This window comes from Colobus angolensis, unplaced genomic scaffold (assembly GCF_000951035.1).
Source record: "Colobus angolensis palliatus isolate OR3802 unplaced genomic scaffold, Cang.pa_1.0 Scaffold491, whole genome shotgun sequence".
In the NCBI taxonomy this organism is placed as follows: Eukaryota; Metazoa; Chordata; class Mammalia; order Primates; family Cercopithecidae; genus Colobus; species Colobus angolensis.
Genome location: NW_012118388.1, coordinates 1,310,441 through 1,338,361, shown reverse-complemented (window position 1 = coordinate 1,338,361; position 27,921 = coordinate 1,310,441). Strand labels below are relative to the sequence as shown.

Here is a 27,921-nt window from a genome sequence, read left to right as displayed (position 1 = left end):
AGTATATTTTTCCAGCCTACACTCTAGAAGAGGTGTTTTTTGTTTGTTTATGGTTTTTCTTTTTTTTTTTTTCTTTTTTGGCATTGCAGCACATGATGCATTATTTAAAATAGCAATTTCCTGTAAACTCTTCAAATTTTTAGGCCAGTCTTCTAGGGTTACAACTGCACAGCAGGGGACAGGCAGGTACAGTATATGTGTGATGTGGGTCTACTGGGAGCTGTGCTGTACTAGAAAGTACATGTCTTGTGTAGAGGGAACAGCTGCTTTCAGTTCTAGCCAATTGTCACCATGTGAGAATGTGGGCCCAGTATTGTTAGAGCTTCCAAATTTTCAAGCGAAAGCTGGAAACTCAGGGATTCATGTAAAAAACAAATATCCTGATGTTTAAATACTGGCTTAAATTTTTAAAAAATATTATGCTGGCCAAACAACACATTTGTAGGCCAAATTGAGTCTGTTGGCAGGCAATTTGCAGCCTCTGCTACCCATATATAATCACAACTTTGTTCATTTTATTTACTGATTAACTCATAATGCACATGGTTGAGCACTGATACAAATATGTCCAGGGGTGGTCTTAATAATCTAGATCAGCATATCTTCAGTCGTGTCAGCTATTTGCCAAAGTTACTCAGTTTTCATTACAAAAAGTAATTTGCCCTATCTACCTCAGTTGTGGAGATATATCTTACTCCACTTTTACATCCCAACCTCGTTTTAATATTCAGGTAACAGCTTGTTTGTGTAAATCATCCTTTTAAAAAGGAGATTATGGAATACAGTGATAAGTCAGGCACGGTTCATGATGCTGTCCAACCTGGAGAGAAGTAAACATTTCTTGGAGACTGAACATGTCACTACCTTAGCCCAGTGGTTTTCAAGCTTTGTTCCATAGAACCTAAAGAGTTAGAAGTTCCTTATGGGCCACTTTATGGGGATAACTGAAGGTTGGCATTTGAAATGTGGATGTTTTAGTTGACATGTAATAATTGTACATATTTATGGAATACAGAGTGATATTCTGATAAATGTATGCAATGTATATCAAATATGATATATGTATGCAGTGTATATCTGATATGCAAATCAGAGTAATTAGTCCATCCATCACCTCAAACATGTACCATTTCTTTCTGTTGTGAACATTCAGAATTTTCTCTTCTAGCTTTTTGAAAATATGCAATTAGTTATTAACCATAAATGTTATTTTCAAATAGAAAAGCTTGAGCATACTTTTTCATCAGAATACAGAATTAAAAATTTTATCTGTAAAGAAGAGTGTCCTATCTTTAGATCAATGGAATTCTAAGTGTCTATAAAAGTGTTTTAGAGGATCCATAAACTAGCTGATACATACTAAATTCTGTATGGATCTGAAACTTGCATTTTCTTTTACTTTTATTAAATTCTCTAAGGGGTTTGTGCACCAACACACGATATTGGAATCTATGATTATATATGTTTATGATTATATGTGATTATATGTGAACTGTGAAGTGAGATCTGTGTAAGTTATTCATCCGAGACTAATTACAAACTTAAAATTTTTTGATGATACATAATAGATGTAATTTGTATTGATTGCAAACTTTTAAGTTTCATTTTACTTATCTTTAAAATAGGAATAAAATAACATCTACTTCACTGTGTTGTAGTGAAGACCAAATGAGATGAGCAAGACAAATTTATTCCTTAAGATCATACATATAGTAAGCATTCTATAAATGCTAATTATTACTATTGTTGTTTAGCAAACTGAAATTCATATAGGGAAAGTCACAAGAAAGTAGTATACTATTATGTTTGCAAAGAAAGTGATACAGAAACACAAGTGGAAGGATAACTATTCCTTCTTGTATGATTCAGGGAAGACTTCCAAACGATGTGCCATTTGAGCTGGTTCTAGGAGATGAGTAGGAGTTTTACCAAGAGAAGTGGGAGAAGACCTTTCCAGGAAGTGAGTAGGAACAGTGTGAGTAAGGTGTAGAGTGTTCACAGGGATTAGAGAGCTCTGAGTGATGAGAAGGTTGGTGCAACTGAATCAAATCATGCGTGGAGTAGAGGGGTAGAAAGTGAAGTCAGAGAAGTAAATTGGCGTTAGAATATCCAGGTGAATTGTGATTTGTAGGCAATGTGAAATCATTGAAGGTTTTAAATAGGAAAATAAGTTTTTGCGGGAAGATAATTTTTGCAATGTTGTCCAGGGTAAATTGCACTGAAAAAGTAACAAATGTGTGTGTGTGTTTAATATGTGCCAGGAATTGTGCTAATCACTTTCTAGCAAGATACTGCCTAATTTTCTCAACGAATTTGAAATGCACAGATTATTACTTCATTTAATAGGTGAGAAAACTGAAGCTTAGAACGATCAGCCATCCAAAAATCACATGACCAAATCATGCACATTTAATCATTTTTGAAAGGTTCCAAAGCCCCTTATACTTCCACTACTAAACATGGTAGGAAAATAGGATATGAAACTTTTGCCATTTATCCAGGTGAAAGGTGATATAGGACCTAGATAAAAGGTGGTGATGAGAATTGATATTCAGAAACTATTTTTGAGGAAAATCAGCAAACTGGGGTAACAAATTCAATATAAAAGAGGAAATAGGAGGCACTAATCAAGGATAAATTCGAGGGCATGAAGTTGGGAAAGTGTGAAAACATGTGGCAGTGTTGCAGACTGAGAATTCAGTAGATGAACCAGGATTTTGGGGGGTGGGGGTGAAGGAGCACTGGTAGAGGGAAAATTAAATATGTAACACAATGAGTTTTAAGTGCCTAGAAGACAAGCAGGCAGAGATGTCCACGAAGGAGCTGAAAGCACAGCTCTAGATAGAAGTGTTAGGGACGGTTGCTATATACTGTGGTTGAAGTCTTGAGGATAGTGAGATTCCCCAGGCAGAACTGAAGTATAGAGAAGACGAGCATTGATATCCACTTGGGATGATTTACACGTTAAATGTCAAAATCCTCAGGACATTATCCTTGTTGTATACAGTTTTGAATCCCTCAGAGTTTTTTATACAACTTTCTTTCTGTTTTTTTTTTTGAGACGGAGTCTCGCTCTGTCGCCCAGACTGGAGTGCAGTGGCGCGATCTTGGATCACTGCAAGCTCCGCCTCCTGGGTTCACGCCATTCTCCTGCCTCAGCCTTCCGAGTAGCTGAGACTACAGCCATCCGCCACCACGCCCAGCTAATTTTTCTATTTTTAGTAGAGACGGGGTTACGCCATGTTGGTCGGGCTGGTCTGGAACTACTGGCCTCATGATCCGCCTGCCTCTGCCTCCGAACGTGCTGGGATTACAGGCATGAGTCACCATGCTCAACCAATTTTCTATATAGTAAATACTTCATAAATGTTCTATGGGTGGATAAATGAGAAGAGTACCAAAAATAGAACCTAAGAAATGGGAAATGGGAAGGGGCCCAAAAAGGAAGTTCAGAAGGATTGTTTAACAGACAACATGAGATGAGAACAAGAAGAATGGAAGCCAAAAGAGAAGAGTATTTCAAGATGTAGGAAATGGTCCTATAGATTGAAATGCTTCAGAAAGATAAGTTGGGACAAGAGCTTAAAATCAGCCATTGGGTTTGTCCATAGGAGGGTGCTAGAAAATGTGATTCTCAATTAATCACTGGAACGAATCACTGGGATTTTATAATACGTCCTTTGATGAGCTGGGAGTCAGTCTATACAAGGCAAGTGCCCAAACCCAAAACTTAGCAACATATCTGGAAGTATAAATCTAGCATGAGAGACTAGCAGGCAATGAATTGTGCTGCGTTTCATTACAGGTTTCCTAATTGAAAGTGCTTCCTGCTGATAGGGCAGGCTTAATATATATTAAAGGGAAAAAATGAAAATAAGGTATTTCCATTGTGATTCTTTACCAATTAAAAATTCCAGACACAGATGCATTTGAGAATGCATTGATTCACTTAAAGATTAACATCTTCTCTCACTGAAAATGTTAATATGAAAAAGATAAAAATTGTTTCAGATAAAAGCATGTCTTTGATATTTCTGTTTCAATATTTGATTGCTTCAAATGCTTGTATTTTTCTATGACAAGCAAATAACCATTTAAAAACTCAGTCTAATAAAAAATCTGAGCATTGTTCTTGAAAAATTGAAAACTCATAAATATACTATAACTTTCTATAAATTAAATATCCTCATTATTTTTCCTACTTAGGCGAACTTTTTGGATAAAAAATATTCAGATAAATTCAATTTTGCATGATACAGTGCTGTTATAATATTTCATTGTAATGTTTTGAGAAAAAAGGCCCTACAATCCAATAAATAAATGTATTTGAATAGTATAGTTTTATTTCTTAGAAAAATAATGATAGAAAAGTGTCGTTTCTTTTAAAAAATCAGGATGGTTGTCCTCTAGATATCAGATTCAGTGTGTTAAAATTTTATTTAGATATTGTCTTATAAAATCCAGAAAGAGCCAACTTTTTTTTTTAACCCACGAGAGAATGTGACACCTCTGAATTACTGAGCAATCATTGATTAGCACCTAGCATGCACTCTTAAAGCTCATAATAGCTAACAGGAAGTACTGCTATAGGCTATAGAGTTAGGAATTTAAAAATGTCAGGCAACACTAATAATTCATGCATCCGGGGACCATAAAGCCAGTAGCATGTCAATAATAATGGCATGCTCTTTGGAAAACAGGTAAAATTAAGATGCTAATGTTTTACCTTAAGAGAATACCATAGAACTTTGGTAAAAGAAATCATTTTTCTCTGGCATAGGAGATTCTTATTTGTGTTCTATGGATTTCTACTACTTATTATGCCTCCTAGATATGTATCCAAATACAAGGCTACATATACTGTCAATTGACAAAGTGCCTGACATGGCATAATAGCAAAATGTGTAGGCAATAAAAAGAAATGCACAAAATAAATATCGATAACTGAAGAAATCAAGCATGCCAGAGGATACAAGAGACTTCACGTTTAGGAAACATTTAAGAAAAGAGGTGACAGACAATGAAGGATACCTTTAGGGAGACCACTCTTTTGTTAAATTTTGATTAGACTTTTTATTTTTATTTTTATTATTGCAGGATTGCCTATTTTAGAAATAATGCTTAAAAGCAAGGCTTCAGTTCAAGGCTTAAAAAGCTACCGGGCTCTTCAGAAACTGTTTTGTTTTGCTTTGTTTTGTTTTTCTCATGGTCTTCATATTTGAAAGAAGCTTTAAGAAAACAGCTGCATTTGAAGAGAAACAGAATACCGGAAACAGAGAAAAGGGAAATTGTGTTTTATTGAGCGATTTCTTTATTACCACTCTGGGAACCCAAAAGTGACTATGGCTATCAAATAAGTCTACCTTAAAAAACTCTTCAGATCAATCTTTAATGAGAAAGAAAGAAAGAAAGAAAGAAAGAAAGATTGTTCACCCAGGTCTTGCTTTATCCACACAATTCTGTCTTTTCCTAACTCATCAATATGCTTGTGGTTCTTAATTTAGTATTTGAATTAAATGCTCAAGAGCCTTGAATGACATTCACCCACCCATTAAAAGATATATAGGTCAATTATATGGCATTGATAAAATCCTTGATATGATTTGTGTCCCTTTAACTAATGACATTTCCTCTAACGTGACAAAATCACAACAAAACATAAGAAAAGATCACCTCATTACAAAGGAACCCACCATACATTATTTAAATCTTTCCCTCTGAGATAGCAAGAGCTAGAATGCATACCGAGTAACTGCTTCTCAACAGGAAATTATTCTTTTTCGTGCAGTTCAGACAACTGATTTCTGACTGGTCATTACAAGAAAAACAAATACCATCTGCAAATAATAATTAGAATGTAATACTATTTAAGCTACTGAAAAGAATATAAAATATGTATATAGAAGCTCTGAAGCTAATACAAATATAACGCAGATTACTTCAAAGCATTTCACGTTTATGTTGCTCAACCACTAATAAAATGAAACAATGTTAAATCAATTTTCTTAAGTCCTATTTAAAAAAAAAATCTCTCAGTTGCATCAAGAATAGTTCAGCTCACTTGAAGTTACAACCTGGTTTAGGAAAATTGCATTTTACTGCTCTTCTATTGATTTTTAGCAAATTTAAAACTGTCACTATCCGCTGATTCTGCTTATCTTTGAATTTAAAATGTCCACAGTATTTACATAGCATTGAAAAATTACTGTTTCAATGTATTGTATTTTTAATGCAGCTCTCTTTTTGTGGTTTATATAGCTAGCTTGCTACCAAGAGGACACTTTGATGTCATCCTCCTTTGTAGCATACAATGAAATCACATTTTTCTTTAATCGGCAATGGCATACTGACTGAAAAGTAAAACCATTTCTCATTTCCTTCCTCTTTTTAAAAAATGATCATTATCTCACTTGTTTTACATTTTTAGTTTTCAATAAAGCCTATACGTAGTATTAGTGGGTACTTCATTACTTTAAAAATTATTTTCAAACAAACACAACATCATCTTCAAATTAGCCCAAGCAGAGATATCAATTTCTAGTTTCTTAGCTTACTGATGACTGTCCTACCCCAAGATAAATATATTATTCAGTTTCTGTTACCCATAAAACCACATGACTCAAATGCACATAAAACTCAAATTATAAGCATTTGTTGAACTTCAGTCCCTTCAGTTATGCTTTGTATCCCTATGATTTAGCAAATTATTTATTCAAAAGATGGTCTTGGGAAATGTTTAAATATCTTAGTAAACAATTAATGTGCATCAATCAATATAAAAACAAGCATTTTTCTTAGTTCCGGTTGAATATGCTTCTTTTCCTAAATAGACATTACCAAACACTATAGATTCAGTTACTAAGCATCTATTAAAACTATAACAACCACGTGTGATGAAAGTCATATAACTCTGGCAAAAATGAAATTTGTATTCTTTGTGCAAATTCATTGTGATTGCAGCTCTCAGTAGTGTAACTGTAGGGGCCTGTAAGTAATTTTATTGTAACCATGAAAATATATATTATAGGGTTATTATCTAGGCACACGTAAGAATTTCCACTTCCCCTGGAACTTGAATTCAACAAACGGGCATTGTGCCTACTAACTGAATTTGTTTTACTCAGAAAGTTTTAAAATTATGTTAAACAAAATAAATGTATTTTGTTTGCTTGTTTTGTATTATTTTAAACATGAAATCTTCCAGGTCACAGTGCAGATTTGAATTTTTGACTTAGCTATCAATTAAGGAATCAACAGAGATGAAAAGCAAGGAAACTGGAGTTCATTAAAGGCCTTTCATTTACTCATTTATTCCACATTCTTTTCAACTTGTTCATATTATGTGCAGAACACTGTACTACCTTGTGTCTGGTGTTGAACAAACTTCATACATATTAAGTCAATACAATTAATTAATAAACATTTTCCATACCTATATTTACTCAGTTAAAAAGCATTGAAATAAATATCTTAGATGTGGTGTTTACCATCATGAACATAATCACCCCATAGAAACCATTTACCTTCCACAAACCTTAGTTATTTGGACAAAATTGAGCAGTTAGGCCTGCTTCCAAGTTTTGCTTATCCTAAGACCATTCTTCCATTTTCATAGTTACCAGCTTGATGACAATAAAAAAAAACATAGTAATTGCTAGGATGAAAGCAAAGATCTTTTAACAACTCCAAGACTTTGTTTGAAAGACTCTAAGTGAAACTAATAAACTCCTATTTAGTTTCCAAACATTACAGATTCAAGTTCTCCAAAGTCAATATTGTTTGTAAGAAGGCACGTAAAATGTACATTGAAAAAAATTCACAGAAAAAAATTGTTTTTACTATATTTGATGAATTATAAAGGTCTACTTCTGCATGATTTTATAATTATTTCTTAATTATAATTTTCATACCTTCTTTGAGATTTTTTTAAACTCTCAACTTACCCACATCATTTTACACTCGACAAAAATGAAATATTGGAAATGTTATTATACATTAATCTAGTGACTCAATTATTGATAATACTTACATGAATCAAGTTATCAAATGTATCAAAATTTGTCAGCCAGGAGTAAGAGATGGAATGTTCTAGTATATGGGAGCAGTTTGATAGTGTTTTTTTTGTGCATTTCAGACAGGATACATTTGTTAATGAAGGATACTCCTTTTTCCACTACCAAGGGCTGAGTTTATTTTTTCATAATAAGATTCTTGTAATTATAAATATAATATAATATAATTTTATGCAATTTTGAAAAATTTTAGAAGTGTAAAGAAATGTACAAGAACAGACTGGTCATAGTCTCTCCTTGATAGCTGTTATGCATTTTAAATACAGTTAGATGGAAAAATAGAAATAGCTACAAATACAGATATGCACACATACAGAGATACAATTCTTCCTAAAATTATGTTATTCTTTTTTAAAGATTATTTTCAATGGTCAGTTTTCATTGATTTAATTTCCGATGATTTCCCATGTTATGAATAATCTCATAATTTTTAATTATTTGTAATATCTTTTCCTCATACAGGTATACTACAAATTATTTACCCGGTTCCATTTTGTTAGTTATTCCCATATTTTAATATTGCAGATGTCACTGTCATCAACACCTTTCAATACACTTTTAGTCAGTATTCTAGTTTTTCGTTATGATATATTCCCAGAAATGAAATGTATTGTCTCAGATGATGCAAATGTTTTAAGCTTTTCAGTGCATCTTGCCAAGATGATTTTTAGAGAGTTTATCAATTAATTGCCACTATTCATATTTTAAAGTGTTGGTTGTATTGTATTTATATCAACTGTGTGTTCCAATTTCAGCAAAATATTGCTAACTTGATAGCTGGGAAATGGCATCACGTGTTGTTTAAATGTGCAACGCCCATCAGCTAGGGAGGAAATCAGAGCTACATTAAAGATAGGGACTCACAGCAGATGGTGGGGTCTTGCAGGTGACCTGGCCTGGCTATAATTTCTCACTTATAAATGTATAACTAGACTTCCAGAGGGAGCTCAGGGCAACTCTGGGAATTTTACAGAGCACATGCTTTGGACTTGACCTCCAAAACCCATGAACTCTCTTGGGATAGAAAAAAGAGCTTCCCACATGCATAGACCAGGACAGAATTCTTTTCTGTCCACATCTTTAAAATATAGACATTATATTAAAATATACTCATAAGTTTATAGATGAAGAAGATTCCTCAGTAGACAACTAGAGACATAGTCTATTCATATTGTAGAAATCATTTTTAGATGTAATAGTGATAATTATCTTTGCAACATGACATTCAATCAAACTAGTAGTTTTCTGAGTAATTGCTGAATTATTTGGAAGGAATTTCAGGCAATAGTTTAAAAGAAAAAGCCTTATCTTAATATGACTTTGCTTTATGTCACTTTCTGTGTAGAAACTAGTAAAAGCTTATAGCAATATTACTAACCATTAGATCAGAAAATTATTTTGACTTTTCTACTTTTTATTGAACAATAATTTGGTTATTATTCCATATGTTGAGGTATTAGCAGAAGTTAATTGATGAATGGATCTACATTCCTGACATTAAATTTTGTGATTTAAACGGATATCACCTTAATGAAAGATCATTTACACTAATTCCATATGATGCCAAAATAAATTAATTCAAATTGGTTATCAAGTTACAGAGAAAACCTTGGACCTACAAAGTTCATGGGAAATGTAGTGTTGTAATTAGCTGATATTTGAAATCAAGAATCTAGAAAAAATTAGCAAGTTCTAATTGAAAAAATAAATAGACTGTAATTCAGAAAATGTATGTAATTACTACTTGGTAAGAGACTATTGCAAAAAGAATCATAAATCACAAGCAATGTAAATAATATAATTTATTTCAACTCAAAATTATAAAATGGCTTGGTAATAAACATTATTTGCAAATGTTATGAAAAAACTATTTTATAAATTTATTCATAGGTAAAATTTTTTGTGCATGTATGGCATCTGGAAATTTATTCTCTAGACAGACTTTCAGGGATTGCACATAAACAGAAAGGCTTTTCTCCCAAATCTACTGCTCAGGATTTATTTAATTATTAATTTGGACAGATCTGTGGGTCCTGGTGGCTTACACCTGTATTTCTAGCTCTCTGGGAGGCTGAGGTCGGAGGATTGCTTGAGGCCAGGAGTTCAAGGCTACAGTGAGCTATGATCGTATCTTTGTACCCCAGCCTAGGTGACAGAGTAAAACATAAAAATCTGAGAAGAATAATTTCCAGTTAATAAGTGACGTAGCAACAATGTGCCTTATTTATTTTCCCCAAAACTTGGAATAATAATAGTGTATATTTCCTACGTTTTTAATAATTTCTAGACGTTTTTCTATGCTTGAATCAATTCAATGTTTGCAATAAAAGTCTCATAAATAGTGAACACGTTGATATATTTAAAATCTCTGTACAATTATTGAGGATCATTAGAAATGTCATGTGAGAGACAACACATACTTGGAACCAGCAGTTTCTCTAAAACTTCCTAGGACTTTTAAGAGAACGATAAACTTGAAATGTACTTCAATAAGTTCCTCAGAAAAGATCTGATGTTGAACAGTCTTCTCTAACTCATTTCAAGTACAAGAGCTACCATTAAGAAGTCTGAGACAAATAGTTACAGACTGGTTATTTTTCTGTAATTGTGATCCAATTTACATTGCTTTTAAGGCCACAAAAACTCAAAGGGTATTCCTGATACATGATCTCAGTCTCCAACAGATGAGACTGGCCCTCATGAGTTCATACTGTAATGAGACTATCTTCAAAATTGAAGTGATTGTGAAAGTATGAACAGGATAATGTGTCAGAAAATATACAAAAGGATTATTAATAAAGCAAAATGAAAATAGGAATCAATTGCTTAAGTGTCACAGGTTACTGACATCACAATGATGACATAAAACTTCTTCTAGGCTTCATTTTTGTTTTTAAAATATTTTGAAAGAAATACAATTGATCTAATCTATCATGGCAAGACAGACTCATGATCCTTTTCCTCTGGAAAACAAGGCAGGCTTTTTTTTCCCTTTTTTAAATTTTCCACTATTGGACACTATTTCCAAAGTTTAAGGGTGATAGAACAAGTGGAATAGCTTTCATTTTATAGTCGTGTCAACACTACCCAATCGTGGTTGTAGAGCTGGTTATTCTTTAACTTCTCTTACACTCTTGGGGCCCTCTGCCTTCCAAGACATAAAAAGAGAAAATGAAGTCGCATTGTAGTAGAAAGATTAAAGCTACAGATAACAATTTCTAGACAGGAAGAATTGTTAAATTTTGAACACACTAAGGGAGACTAAGAAATCAATCTCTTTTTCTCCTTCTTGCCTTTCTAATTCCTTTAAAGACATTCCTTTCCAAATTTAAATTGCTTGACATGCTGCATTCTGTTTTAGTGATTGTCATTATTATGCCCAACTTAGATGAGAAACATTAAGCATTATAATTTAAACTCTAAAAGAAAACATGCTTAAGACAAAATTTATCAGTTACATAGGTATGCAATCTTATTCTTTTCCCTCAAACCATGAATAATTAGTTTACATAGGTAAAATTGCTCAGGAATTTAATTTGCTACTTGCAACCCCAAATTTTTCATCGACAATTTCAGGTAAAAGGAAAAACCCAACTCAGTACAAACAGGTTCACATTTGCTAATTGCTTTTACTTGAGACTTAAAGCTCAAATACTTGCCTGACATCAACATAGACATTGAAAACAATCTATTACAATAGAAAGCTAAGATACAATATAAACTACGGAAATACTTTCTGCTAAACTTTAGGCTCAAGGAAACTTCAAAACAAAAAACAAAAAACAAAAAAACACACAGCATTGTGTGTGTGTGCATGTGTGTGCAAATATATCACAATTTATTTGTCCATTTTCCTGTCAATGAGCATTAGAGTTGGCATTATTTTGCTATTACAAGTAGTATTGCTAAAAATATTATTGTACATATCTTCTGGTGCATGTCTTCTTATACATGCACATGCATACACATACATATGCACATATCTTGAGGAGGAATTTCTGAATTGTAGAATGTGTGAAAATTTGGCTTTACAAGATAATATTGAATTATTTTTGAAAACACTTGTGTCAATTTACACTACCGCTAACAATTTGTAGTAGAATTATTTATCCACATTGTCTCTACCACTTGCTATTGTCAGCCTTCTTTTTGGGATGGGAGGAAGGGTATTATTCTCTCTTTATTACTAATATGCGTTATTTGAAATCAAACACAGAGCTTTCCAATTGGCATGCTAATATACCCCAATGTTTCCAAACAGGCTGCAGGTTTGCCAACAACAGTGATGCCTGTAGTCCTCAGAGCTTAGGCATGGGGCCCTGCCTTTTGCTTTCAATGTCTGCTGGGCAAACCATTCTCTTTTACCCCAGTGTGTACACAAATACTATTTTCAATGAGTGCCATAATATGGAAATATTTAAGAAAACCTACTGTACAATATACATGTTGGATGGTAGTGTTGATGGTAGTGTTGGCAATTATCCAAATTACAGTGATAAATACATAAATGTGGGGCTCATAAAACCCCTGGAAGCAAAAGAGATAACTTCTCTTTTTAATCTACCAGTTTAAAAAATCTGTTTGTGTTTGATGAAGTCATTTTCCAAGGATACCAGGGAAATGTGACCAATAAAAGAAACTGTAAGATGCTCTAAGTCTCTTAAATTTATAGTATGGTGATTAGTGAGAATATCCCTCTCTCCAATAAATAAGGGACAAAGGATATTTATTTTGATATACCAGCTTTCTATTTTTAAAAGTCAATTGCACCACCCCAGGGACATTTAAACCACTGTTAATAAAGACCATTTTTCTCTGTTTTATTTTGCAACTATAGGTATGGGTGAAATTTTGGACCCAAAATTAAGATAGTTTTTTCTTTTGCTTTTCTTTAGGGCTGTTGTGTATGTAAGAGTTCATATTTCCTAATTCACATTTAGCGACCAGTGTGTTTCTTGTAGTCCTTGGAAACAATCTCACAGAAATCACCATGGCATTCTTGGCTCTTGAAAATTCTTCAGTTTTCTAACGCATATACACTTATAAAACTTTTTTACTGAAAAGAAAAAACAGAATAAAAAACAAAACAAATAAAAAACCTAACACACATGCTTATTATTTTGTTTTCAGTTTGCATGTGCAAAGTTCTATTTTTAAATGTAGCTTATTTCAATATGGTCTTGTCCTGTCCTCGGATTTAATTTAGTAGACTTTGCCTTTGAATGAATTCTCTTATGAAAATGTAGCAATTTTATTGTATGTATGCACAAAATCTGTTCTTTAAAATGGGAATAGTTTTATATAGAAATGAAATATCAAGAAATCTAATTCCTGACCTTATGATGAAGGATTTTTTATAAAAAGTAGTAGTAGAAAACATTGCCTTTCTCGGGGTCATCATTTTCACTCACCACATTTCATAAAAATATTAGGTGTTCTAAAAAGTTGACAAAGTTTAAAAAATTCTCTATTACCATAAGTGCATATTTATAAGTTATCTTAGTTATCTCAGAACTCTCTCTCTTAGTGTGCTGTTTGATGCAGATAAATTGCACAGTAATTTTAATGTGTAAGTATTAAATACCAGGCACTATAATATATAACACTGTCTTATATGTCATTTTTTCACAACCTGTGGGATAGGGACTATTATCCCAATTTTACAGCTGATAAAATTGAGTCTCAGGTAGGTTAAGTAATTTATTCATGGTTCAATAGTTAGTAAATGGAGCTAAAATTTAGTTAATCTGATTTCCAAAGCCCACAATTATCCCCACTTGACCATCTTACTTCCAGAGCTTGAAATACAAGTGGGTTTCTCAAAATGAGCACAAGAATGCCCAGTTCAAAAGATAAAAATAAGAAATACAATGTCATTATACTTAAAATGATGCGGACATTTCGGTCAGAGACTCAAGGCTAGATCTAGAACGAACCTTAGCCAATGACATATATGGATCTCACAAGGTAAGAAGTAGTGTCTGATAATCTGAACTCACCTGTTACACCTTCAGAGGACATAGGATACTTTTGGAGTTTCCAGCCAGACTGAAAAACTCAGACACTTTTTTTTTTCTTTTGAGACAGGGTCTTGCTCTGTTTCCTAGGCTGAAGTGCAGTGGCACAATCATAGCTCACTGTAACCTCTAATTCCTGGGCTCAAGTGATCTTCCTGCCTCAGCCTCCTGAGTAGCAGGGACTACAGGCGTGTGCCAGCACATACCCAGCTAAAATTTTTATTTTTTGTAGAGATGAGGTCTTCCTATGCTGCCCAGGCTGACACTTATTTTTTAACAAGGATAATGATGGGACTTTGAAGATGATCATTTTCAGTTTGCATAAGAATCAAGTGGCTATGAAAATAACTCTTAACCACCGGAGAGTCCTAGAGACAAGTGTGGTGAGTATAGACAAACCAATTGAACAAAAGCAGAGATTATGTGTGTTTAGCCATTGCTATCTCCCCAACACCTAGAACTGTACCTGACACATAGTAGGTATTCAATAAATAGTTGTTAAAAGATTAAACTCGGGGATTAGAGCAAGATTTTCATTACAATACTTAAAAATTGGTCATAACTCTCTAGATCTGATGACACTTGGACTCAGTCATTTACCCCCAAATCCCTCCTATCTGCACTAGTTAAATCTCAAATCACTCACCTGCTTCTACACATTTATAAACTATGACCTCCACTAGAATCATAGCACCCAAAACTTCATGGAAGGGAATTTAGGGTCACATAGTCCAGCCTCCCACATTGAGTAGCCATTTAGCCTCCAAATATTAACTACTACTCTAAGAGCTCTTTTTCAAATCTCCCTGAAGAAATTATAGCAATTATTTTAGAAAAGAAAGATTCTCAGGACTTCCTTTGGAAATTCTGACTCCAAAAATCTTTTATTTCAAAAACACATCTCAGGTAATTTTTATGCACAGGCATCTGTGAGAAATGCTTTTCTATACTACCCATCTCCATTTTCAGAGAGCTCCAATAGAAATTTCTATGAACGAATTCCCCTGCATATACTTTGGTACAAGTGGGCTACTGGAGCCACCTTCCTTTGTTCAATCAAACAGCATTTATTCAGCTTATCATACTAATGAACACTATCCAAGATACTTGGGGGACAGAAATGAAAAGATGGGGAGACCTATCATATATATGGTACTATGTCTATGCAAAATGACATTGGAATATAGATTCACGGTGGAATGCAGGGCAGGCATGGGAGAATTCTGAGAATGAGTGTGACATAAGCAGATTTGAGTCTGGAAAGATCACTGAGGAGTGATGTCGGCATAGTGAGGTGGTGATTTTTATGTCAAGTAGCTAGTACGAAGGCTATATTTGTTGTCCAATCAAGAAAGAATGAAAACATGCACCAGGACAAAACAAGTGAGATAGAGAGAAGAATTACTCAAGATCCTTTTCATCCAGTTTCAACAAATGAGGATATTCAACTAAGACAATTAAATTGAAAGATATATTTACCAGAAAATAAGTAGATGTCAGCAAGTATGAAACATTGGTCAGTCATCCCATTCACTCCTTCAAAAATATTAATCAAGCACATGTATTTGTTTGGTGCTGAGTTAGAGATACAAAAATGTACACAATGAATAAGATACAATTCCTGCTTGCTAGGGGTCCACTTTTAGCAAGAGAATTAGAATTATGCAGGGACAATTATTATAATATAGTATTTAAAAGAAAGGCTATAATATTGCTATTAAAATGCACCATCAAATTAGAGAGGGGGTGCACTTAATGTTTTAGAGAACATTTATGTGGGAACATAATGAATAAGTAATCTTTTAGAAATAACAGTAATTTATTGAAGTCTCATGTAAATTATGGGATGTTTTCATATACTGATTCACAGTTTCTTTTTGAAAAGGAATTACGGGTCGCAGGGAGATATTATTGGTCACAAAAGACAGGAGGAAAAGGCATGCAACTTCAACAGTAAAATTAAAATTAAATTCATAAAAAACACAGAAGACCTCCCAGAATATTATTTATAAAAATCATCATGTTGTGAATCAAACTGCTATTTAAATTGCTTTTCCATATTACCCTAGTGAGACTTCCTACTTAATGAAATATCTGGCAAGGAAGATTTGGGGAACATTTATCCAAAATGCCAGAACTGCTTTCCACTTTGCTCAGATGTTAGCAAGAATCTTTGAAAGTGGCAACACATTTTCCAGACATCATTGTCAAATTTCCCCTAAAGGAGCAATGTGAGTAGATAGTAAGAGAACCATGAATCAGATTGTTAATGCCAGGCTTATGCTACTAAGTTTCCAGGAACACGGTTCTAACTTTGCAGTCACTTTTCCATTTTAGGATTGAGTTCTATTTTTCAAATTAATTTTTTACAAATGTTAATCTTATGTGACCCTTTCATTCATCAAAGTGTATCATTCATTCTACCTCTTAATTGTATGTGTATGAGGAATTAAAGTAATTTAAATATTAGCCAATTTAACACAAAAGTTAACAAAACAAAATTACTTGTCAACAATTAGAATGGATTCCAAATCAAAACAGAAATAACATACATTGTCTGCCAGATTGTATTATTCATAGGCTAGATGGTCTCTCAGTGACTCTACATACCTCTATAATAGATCTGACCACATTGTATTGTTGATATTCTTTTCCACATTTACATAGCACCTTTCTTGCTATAATAGGTGTTTTTGGAGGGGATGTACTATGACTTATTCATCTTTGTAGCTAAAGAAATTCCTGGCACAAAGTAGGCTTTCAATAATTGTATGATAGATGACTAATCGACAGCGTAACTAAATTAACAAATTATCTCTGTCTTACTGTTTTGTGTTGGGCCTATAATCTTTTGTTTATATCAGTTATTCATTTTCTAGACTGGCATAAGATTTGATTTGAAATTCTCTTTTGAAGTTGTATATTAACTAAAAGCCATAAATATAAAAATAAATACTGTATTAGATATTTTTCTTTTTAAATGAATGAGCAAATTTATTAATAGGTTTTTAAATTAATGAGTTTGCTAATAAATAATATTTTTGTGAGCACTTGCACACTCCCAGAATTTTTTTTATACAGAGAAAATGACCAACTATAAGCTTGAAAACCTGTCAGGAAAAAAATAGTAACCTAGAGGAAAAATATGTAAAGGTAAAAAGAGAATAAATCAATCACTGAGGCTTCCAGAAAGACAGAATTATCCAGTAATCCTTTTCTAGTATTTATCCATTTTCTCAACAGTGTTGTCTTCCAATGTTCTCTGAAGGATAATTAGGTAAATACTTAGCATTCTCGAAATAATGATAAAAAGGTATTCTGCCCCTCAGAAAAAATTAACAATTTAACAAGAGAAAGAATATTAAAGAAAAGAATAGACGTGCCAGATCTAAGGGGAGAATGAACGTAAAAGAAACAAGTAACTTAATTAACTAAGATGTCAGAAGGTAAATCACTGAAAAACATAATTGTACTTTAATCTATAAATAAGACAATGGCCCAAGATAATTTGTACTGTCTCCTCATGATCTCTGCTATCATTTACACTGAAAATAGTGCCATGTGAAATGTTGTTGTTTGTATATGAAGATGGTGCTATGACTCATCAGTAACAAATCTACAGAATTGCTTTGTTTTAGGAGTAGGAAAGGGCTGGCAATAAATTCATTCACACACTCAGCTGGTCCTCTTGTGAGCAATGGTGTACATTGGCAAGTTGAAGTTACAGCTGCAGTCAGTCAGTGAGCCTAAAACAAAACAAAACAAAAAACCCAGTGAGTGAAAAATCAATCAGATTGTAATTGGTGAAGGGGGGAAAGTGAATCTCAGACCTGATATCTCAACACCAATCTCTGACCAACTAAGCTAAGCTATCCATGTGATATCAAACAATGAATCTATATTTAATCCATTTTTTAACATCAGATGCTTTTATATTTTAATGAATTTGAGAAAAAATTACATTAAGCAATTCCTGCTTAATGTACTGACTCCAGCATGTGCATTACAAATAGAATGTGCGACATCACTCAATTCTATAACTATGAGAAAATATGCAAAAATGAGTGGTCAGTCTCAACTTTTCATGGAAAAACACAATCCATGTAATATTTTGAGTGGTCTCTTCACATGGACCAGCCCAATGGCTGGCAGGTGAGTTTGATATCCCCAGAAATTAAGTAAGCCGAACAGGAATCATTAAGCTTTTTGACTCAATGCCTCTGGTGGAATGTCATGAAAAGATTTTTTTTAATGTTTAATGCTTTTATGAAAGCATGATCTAGCATAGGGTTTGTAGTCAATCATGAAGAGGAACTATCATTGATGTTGAAGTTATGCTGTGTTAGGTACTATACCAGCTCCTCATGTTGGACTCAATTCTAACAGTAGAACTATGTGGTAGTATCATCTTTATTTTCTAGACAACAAATTAAATCTTGGAGTAAAAATTCATCCAGGGTCAAAGATGGCAAAGATTGAATTTAGTTACAAAGACTTACTCTGAAGTCCACAATCATTTTTATTTAAAATAAAGACAACAAAAATATAACCAAACAGCTTGGCTAGAATTTATATAATTTGTATTATGTATATTAATCAATGGGCATAAATACTTGACCTAAAAACTCAAGGGGCAGAACATGGATTTTTATATGACCATGTTTTTTGACCAAGAGCTTTATACATTCAGAACATATTGTCAGAAATATTCTGTTTTCTCAGTTATTTTAGCTTTATCTTAAAGACTTTACTAAACTGGCAGAATTCATAGGTAGTTACAGCCTTCCAGTCATGCTAATGTTTTAAGAGATGGTCATAACCCAGAAAGTAAGTATCTGTTCGGTTAAAAAGTAAAGTATTTCTTTCATTAATTTGTCCAAGAATTTTTAAACGCGATTCTCAGCATGGCTTATCATTAAAGATAGTCCAATATCTATTAAGTTAAACTACATACTCCAAGACCAATCAAAGCACTTCTAATTTACCATTCTTTATGGGGATTCTCTGTTTAAACAAATTGGGAATGTTATTTTAAAAAGTGTGTGGCAACCAAGAAAGATTACAGCTGCATACATACATAGATACTTTCAATCACTGATATTCATGCATGTAAATGAATCACGGTGAAACAATCATTTCAAAAGATAAGTGAAAGGTTGCCTTAAAGTATCTTCTTCCACATTCCCATGGCCTACTAAAAATTCTGTTTTATTGACCATGTTGTATTGTCAATGCTTTCTTGCCCAACCAGAGTATGATCAAAGACTATATTTTTTTCTCAATGACATCAGTGCATAACACAGTTCTGGCACTCACAGATTACTTTTTGAAGAAATAATTGAATGATGTAAAGTAAAATATCAAATTACATAATGGCATCATAGGTTACAATCCACGTTTGTATCCATGAGTGGATCTGATTTCTTCCTGCATACTCTTGAATGCTTGAAAATGCATCTTTGGTTCATCCAGGCACAAATTTTATAGAAGAGAGTTCTATTTAATCATGTATAGATGAAATAGAATTATTACTCAAAAGCAACAGGAGCCACCTATAGTGCCCATGACAGAAGCTGAAAGGAGTTGACTTTCCTTGAATTCTAAGCAATTGTTGCATGCTGGTCCCCGGACAATAATAAAAAGCTGGTAAAGTTTGTATTTGAGATGACCTTCCACCTCCATTTTTTGAACTTGCTTGACCTTTTGCCTCTGTTCCCAGGCATCCAAAGCCTCTGGGATGTGTTCTGACTGTAAAAACTCTGATGTTGTGAAAAAAGCTGACGCTTTGCCTCCACTCAAACCAGGTAACTGGCTTGGATGTGAGTTAATTTCTCTACACTTAGTCCTCTCGGTGTAAGTTTAGAATAATAGTGATCTTCCTCTGAAAGGAATGGTGTAGGCCTATATGAAAGGTTGCAAGTCAGAATACTCAATAAACTGTGCAACTTTAAACAGATATTTGATGTCACTCAAAAGAGACCTAAAATGAGGAAACTTCTAAGGCCCTCTCTCCCCTGATGTATTTATGACCCAAATAACTCCATTTTCTCTCTTCTATAAATTCCCATCTCTTGTTGCAATTGTTGGGACAGAAAATTATCTGACTGTTCCCTAAATTTATTCACCTTAAGTAAGAATGCCTGATAAGGCCAGGTACATTGGCTCATGCCTATAATCCCAGCAAAGGTGGGCTGATGGCCTGAGCGCAGGAGTTTGAGTCCAGCCTGGGCAATGTGTGAAACCCTGACTCTACAAAAAACTACAAAAATTAGCAGGGCATGGTGTTGCAGGCCCGTAGTCCCAGCTACTTGCTATTTGGGATGCTGAAGTGGGAGGATAGCTTTAGCCTGGGAGGCAGAGGTTGCAGTGAATGGAGATCAAGCCACTGTTCTCCAGCCCAGGCAACAGAGAGAGACCCCATCTCAAAAAAAAAAAAGAAAGAAAGAAAGAAAAGAAAATGCCTTATAAACATAAAACCACCTTAGTTGGGGACAAGTCCTTCTTTTGTCTAATCTGTTCATCTCTACCCTAAGAAACACAAGAGTCAGAAAGGTGGCATCCCAGAAACAAAAGCCTATTCATCTCAATGTTAAGGCTCTGATACATAAAGGATGGTAATTTAACTTCCTGACATTTGTTAGTCTGAAAGTATAATTAAGAGAAACCAAGACACTAAAATAGTTTTGCATCAAATATGTCAAATATGTAGAATAATGGGACTTAACTACTAGATGACTTATGTTTCCATACTGATTGTTAAAATGATATTTATGAAAGAAACCAAGTGTAACCATTTTAGCAATTCTAGGCATACTCTAAGAGGTAAAATTAAAATTAGGGAAAATGAGACCATTTATAATGGGCCATTATGACTCTGAATAACGATGATTATTGGTTCTGCTTAATAAAACTGTCATCTAACACAAAATAGATATTAAGCTAAATTACATTACATTATCATTCTATTATCCCACAGAATTAAATGCAAATCTTAAAAAATAGATCCACAAGGAAACAGACCCAATATTAACCTTTTCTACCTATTTCCAATTATCTTTAATTAGTAAAAGAACCCATGTGAAGAATTAAAAAAAAAAAAGTATATGCTGCAAAATGCATACAATTTACTAGAGCAAATGACTAAATATTTATTACTTGTGTATTTTTAAAACAAGGTAGCTTTGTTTTAGAACAGGAGGATTCCAAGACAGCATCAAAACTTCTCAAACTTCCTCCTAATATTTAACTTTTGCTACTTCATTCCAAAGCTTTTCCTTCCTGGCAGTCTCTTCCTGTCCCATCTGCTGACCAAGTCATGTAGAAGAATCTTTGCTTTACCTTTCTATCATTGCCATTTCTAAATCTGGTTGCACTCAGACAGTATTTCTTTCAAGGTACTTCTTTGGTTCTCAGAATCAAAATTTATAGTGTACGTGACTTCACATGTTGTGAAAATACAGATTTTTAGGTCTCAGACCTAATTAATCAGAAACTCTATGGTGGGACCTATGGATCTACACTTCAATGTTCTCCAGAGGTGATTTTTAATATCTCTGGTTTGAGAATTACTGTATTTGAACAACTGACAATTATTAAAGGCAACATATTAATATTAAGGTATATTGTTGTAACGTTTAACATTTACTTGGTTTATATTTAAACCATTACTGAAAACATTTATTGAGAACATACTATTTGCCAGGCTGTTTACTGGGTAGTAGGGCTACCTAGATAATGAAACATCCTTTCTCTCATGCATCTTACAGTCTTATCAGAGGCATTTGCTCTTTTGAATCACTTATAGCATTATCTCATCAGAACACTATAGAATCCTGTGTTCCCTGCTCCCACTAGTGTAAACCAAAAGGAGATTTCAATCAAATAAAACCATAAATAATTGAAATAAAACAATAATAGAGAGTATGTAGACTAGATGTAGATGAAGAGAAAAATAAGTGAATAGGTAGATCGAAGCATACAAAAATGCAATAGAGAGAGAGAAAGAAAAGAAAAATATTAAAGAAAATAGAAAAGGCAAGGAAAAAAATATCAAGAAGCCCTGGCATATGTCTAATAAGAATTCCAGTAACAAATGTGGCCATTTCTCAAAGATCTAGAATAAGAAATATCATTTGACCCAGCCATCCCATTACTGGGTATATACCCAAAGGATTATTAATCATGCTGCTATAAAGACACATGCACACGTATGTTTATTGTGGCACTATTCACAATGGCAAAGACTTGGAACCAACCCAAATCTCCATCAATGATAGACTGGATTAAGAAAATGTGGCACATATACACCATGAAATACTATGCAACCATAAAAAAGGATAAGTTCATGTCCTTTGTGGGGACATTGATGAAGCTGGAAACCATCCTTCTCAGCAAACTATTGCAAGGACAAAAAACCAAACACCGCATGTTGTCACTCATAGGTGGGAATTGGATAATGAGAACATTTGGACACAGGAAGGGGAACATCATATACCGGGGCCTGTCGTGGGGTGGGGGGAGTGGGGAGGGATAGCATTAGGAGACATACCTCATGTAAATGATGAGTTAATGAGTTAATGGGTGCAGCACACCAACATGGCACTTGAATACATATGTAACAAACCTGAACGTTGTGCACTTGTACCCTAGAACTTAAAGTATAATAAAATAATAATAATAATAACAGTATTGATAGGGAAGAGGAAATCTTTGAAATGATGGCTGAAACATTTATTGAAAACTGAGGAAAACAATGAGTAATTATATTGAAAATTTAAATAGACAAAAAAAAAAAATTATACCTAGTAGTCACTTTGTAGTGGAATGGCAGAACATGAAGGACAAAGAGAGAATTTTGAAATCAAACAGAGATAAAAGGTAATTTACAAAGGAATAATCAGGCTGATAGAAGTCCTCATCAGCACTAGGAAAGACCAAAAGAGAATGAAAGAGTAACTTCAATATGCTGACAAGATAAATTTCAATGAAAAGTTAAACATTTAAGAGAGAAGGTGGAATAAAGAAGTTTAAAGATACACAATGACACAGAATTTCCCACCTTCACTTGAAAAAAACACTAAAGGACATATTTCATTAAGAAATAAATAAATCCAGAAAGAAAGAATATGATGCAAGAAGAAACAGTGAGCAAATAAATCAGTAAAGAATATTTTTAAATCTAAGTAAGTTTTGGATATAAATGACATTTATACTACAAACACTATTTGTTATGGCTTAAGTAAAAACTACAGTTAAATTATAGATAACCTCAATGTTTATAAAAATAGATTGTCAACAGGCAATTTTACTTTTAACAAACTAATTTGGGGAGATATCAAGAGGCACTTGAATTAACACTAAACATGTAATCAAAATCAGTTTATTTTCCCTCTATTATTATCACGTTAATGGCAACTTAAACTTAGTTAACATGAAAATGGATCTTATTTCCCCTAGAAGAGGTTTACCAATTTCCCCTAAAAGGATGTTTTGTGTTGTTTTAAGCAACAGTCAATTTCATTGTCTAGTTTTAGCTTGTCAAACTTGTCAAACATTTAATTGTTGAATGATTAGCTCTTCACAAACAATGAAGGCCCCACCTTAAAAACTTTTTTGTTTTTCAGAGACATCCTAACCTTGTATGCCTCATTTTTCAAGTTATAGATATTAGCAGTATTACAATGGTTTTAACAAAGAGAGGAGGCTATATGTGACAGAAAACGAGCAATCTGTTTGTTATGTAATTTAGGATTTGGATTGGTGTGCTGCAGATTAATAACTCTCATTTATATTGTAGCAATACTTAAAAAACATCATGCAGTCTTTTAATTTTTTCACTGTTTAGGTTGGTGGGTTTTTCCCTGAAAACAAAACAAAACAAAAACAAAAACAACTTTTGAATAACACAGCATCTGGTAAAGTCGAAGTAAATTTGTTTTTTCTTCCTCTTCAAGAGAGAGTTGGCGTAGTTTGTAAGGATATTTTCAAGAAACAACAAGGAAATAAGTATGCACTTTCATATTTAATGAAAAATTGAAAGGTGAGTTCATAATAATATCAGTTCAACATTTTATCAAAAGTGTTGTCATTAGTAATATCAATATATTGCCAACGTCTGCTAAAAGTGATCAAACACCTGGTCAGTTTATGCAATCAGGCAAAAAAAAGCTGTTTGATTCACTAAAAGAAAAAATGAAATCATTTAAGTGTAGATAAAGTTTTTTGAATCTTTTGGGAATGTGTGAAAATAAACTGATGAATGGTTTAAAAACTGTCATGTAAAGTGTTACAGAAATATAAATCTTGGTCATTTTTTAAGATTTTTTTCTTACTACATTTCCATGCAATTAAGAAAATGATATTATTTCTTTTTTTTTTTTAACTTTTATTTTAAGTTCAAGGGTACAAGTACAGGTTTGCTGCATAGGTAAACTTGTTTCATGAGGGCTTGTTGTACAGATTATTTCATCACCCAGGTATTAAGTCTAGTACTCATTAGTTATTTTTCCTGATCCTCAGCCTCCTCCCACCCTCCACCCTCTTAAAGGACCCAGTGTGTGTTCCCCTCTATGTGTCCATGTGTTCTCAGCATTTACCTCCCACCTGTAAGAGAGAATATGTGGCTTTTGGTTTTCTGTTCCTGAATTTGTTTGCTAAGGATAATGGCCTCCAGCTCCATCCATGTCCCTGCAAAGGACATGATCATGTTCTTTTCTATGCTGACCCACAATTAACCAGAGCATTCTTCCCTTGGATTCCCTAAACTTGTGTGCCTGATAAGCTGCTCTCCAGTTATGCCACCATGATTTCCATTCCTGAGGGGAGGCTGTGACAAAGAACCAGGAAAATAGGAACACTCCTCCTACTCTTATACAACAGTGGTTAAGGATCCTTTATTTTATACAATTTTAAAACTGGAAATACACAAAATGCGCCAACATAATTAAAGGTAAAACTACCATGAAATAGCACAAATATTCTGCACATGAAATGTTAAGAACTAAAACAAAAAAAATCTGCTTTTAACAGGACTACATAAAACTGAAGATAACCAGTCAATACAGAATTGGGCCTATGCACAATTATTCTTGTAGTAATCCAAACACATTAAGTACTCTAATATGTCTAAAATAATCTATGACGAAGGAAATAGTCTGAAGGAAAGAAAGAAAAGATAATTGTGGGAAAATCTTATGTGTTCTATTTTTATGTGGAGATAAGCTGAATGGAAAAAGACTTACTGTAAAATATTGAGAAAAGATTAGAAAATATGGCATAATTAAGAAAAAGAAAATAGGTAAAAGGAGCCCATGGTGATGAAAAGGTACTGCTCATTTTCTTTTTAAAAAATTTCCGGCCGGGCGCGGTGGCTCAAGCCTGTAATCCCAGCACTTTGGGAGGCCGAGGCGGGCGGATCACGAGGTCAGGAGATCGAGACCATCCTGGCGAACACGGTGAAACCCCGTCTCTACTAAAAAATACAAAAAATTAGCCGGGCGAGGTGGCGGGCGCCTGTAGTCCCAGCTACTCAGGAGGCTGAGGCAGGAGAATGGCGTGAACCCGGGAGGCGGAGCTTGCAGTGAGCTGAGATCCGGCCTCTGCACTCCAGCCTGGGCGACAGAGTGAGACTCCGTCTCAGAAAATAAATAAATAAATAAATAAATAAATAAATAAATAAATAAATAATTTCCTCAAATTATTAAATCTAGGCATTCCCAACTTTTTCTTTGAGATGGTGTTTCACTCTTATTGCCCACGCTGGAGTGCAATGACATGATCTTGGTTCACCACAGCCTCTGCGTCCAGGGTTCAAGCTATTCCCCTGCCTCCGCCTCCCAAAATGCTAGGATTATAGGCATGAGCCACCACATCCGGCCGGCATTCCCAAAATTTAAAAATGAATGATTGGCACAAATCTTAGAAAGCCATTTTCTGTAGATTTGAAAGTAATGCTATTTACAATGTTAATACCTTCTTGCTAAATCTTGCATGTCTGCAGCATGTGTTGTAATAGAAACCTAAGATCATGGTCTGCCATATTCATATTTTAAAAAGAAAATTTCAGACTGTATAATCAACTAATTGATTATTAATATTTGCTTGTACAAAGTTAGTAGTGTAACTTGTCAGAAAGAAGGAAGCCTGAGAAGTATTTTAAGTACATTAATAAGGGGGGGTTCTACGTGAATTAATTTTTGTTTTACCATCTACAGAGTTCCTGCCACATTCTAGGCACTTCATATTTGCTGCAACATTTATTCTGACATAGACAGAATAAGAGAAAAGAAGTTAAATTTTAGGTACCATGGATTTAAGTTAAACACAAGGAAGATATTTTATAGGATCAATTGTTAATCTGTATTTAACAGGATATTCATTTATTTTGGGTGACTTAAGGATGGTCCCTTCTGGAAACAGGATTACCAACATATGGACCTATTTAGGTCAATTTCAACCTTGTGATTTTGAATCTGACAGGTTCTCAGCTGCTTTTATTAAATAACAGATTTTCTTAATAATTATAGTACTCAAACTCAGCAAAAAGCTATCACTTTTTATAGCCCAGTTTTTTAGTCACACAGTATTGTGTCTTGTCAAATTGAAATCATATACTATACTCTTTACTTATTAAGATGATCTTTTCTTTGTACTAATTTTGGAGTAAATAGTTTACTTATCTAAACATCTGATTTCTGATTTAATAGATTTCTGAAGCATTTATTTTCCTTATAATACATAAAAATTTTCAGTTGAGGACAAGGAAGGAATAACCTGGACTACAGCAAATAATTGTGTAGGTTGCTTACTGTGTAACTCCAGAGGAGCTGGAGACTTTGCTCCTGGAGACTTTGCACATGGTAGACTTTGCAGATTTAGGTATTACTACAACAATTTTCTGGCAGATAGCAGTGGAACACCTTGTTCTATTAAAATTAGTTTATTATGACAAATTGCCTACAGATGGACATAAAGTGTCTTGAGGAAGGCACCTCCTTTGAACTGAATTGTGTCCCCTAAAAATCATATGTTGAAGCCTAATCTCCAATGTGATGGTATTTGGGGATGGGGCCTTTGGGAGATAACTAGGTTTAGATGAGGTCGTGACTGTGGGGACTTCCTGATTAGTACCCTGAAAAGAGAAGACACTAGAGAGCTGGCCCTCTGTCTCTCTTACCCCACAGGCACACAAAGAGTTCATGTGAGTATGCAGTGAGATAACAACCATCTGTGAGAAAACAGAAGAGGCTTCAGAATGAAATCTACTTTGCTGGTACTGTAGTCTTGGACATTATCCTCTAGAACTGTGAGATAATGAAATTTATCTTATTTAAGCCACTCAGTCTATGATATTTTGTTATGGCACCCTGAACTAAGACAAATTTTGGTACCAAGAAATGGGGGTGCTACAGTAACTAATACCTAAACATGGGAAAATGGCTTTGGAATTGGGTAGTGAGTAGAGGCTGGAAGAATTTTCAGGTGCATCCTAAACATATAAACAGTAAAGGTGATTCTGGTGAGGGCTTAGATGGAATTGAGGAATATGTTATTGGAAACTGGAAGAAAAGTGATCCTTGTTATAAAATGGCAAAGAACTTAGCTGCACTGTATTCTAGTGTTTTGGGGAGGGTAGAACTTGTGAGTGATGAAATTAAATGTTTGACATTTCTAAGCACTCTGACTAAGGAGCAGCTGGTTTGGTCCTGACCTTTTCTGCTGAAATAAAAAAAAAAAAAGATAAGTTGAAGAAGAAATTGTTCAGGAAAAAGGAGCCAGAACTTGAAGATTTGGGAAATTCTCAGCTTATCCATATTATTAAAAAATGAAAAAAA

General features: G+C 33.9%; 1 long non-coding RNA gene across 1 annotated transcript in view; it reads left to right on the top strand.

Moving 5' to 3' along the window:
- Positions 1–27,418, top strand: part of LOC105524221 — a 62,888-nt gene extending 35,470 nt beyond the window's left edge. The window contains exons 4-5 of the long non-coding RNA XR_001003719.1: positions 19,809–19,893; positions 25,821–27,418. This is a non-coding gene — a long non-coding RNA (uncharacterized LOC105524221). The remainder of the gene's footprint in view (positions 1–19,808; positions 19,894–25,820) is intronic.
- The last annotated feature ends 503 nt before the right edge of the window (positions 27,419–27,921 follow it).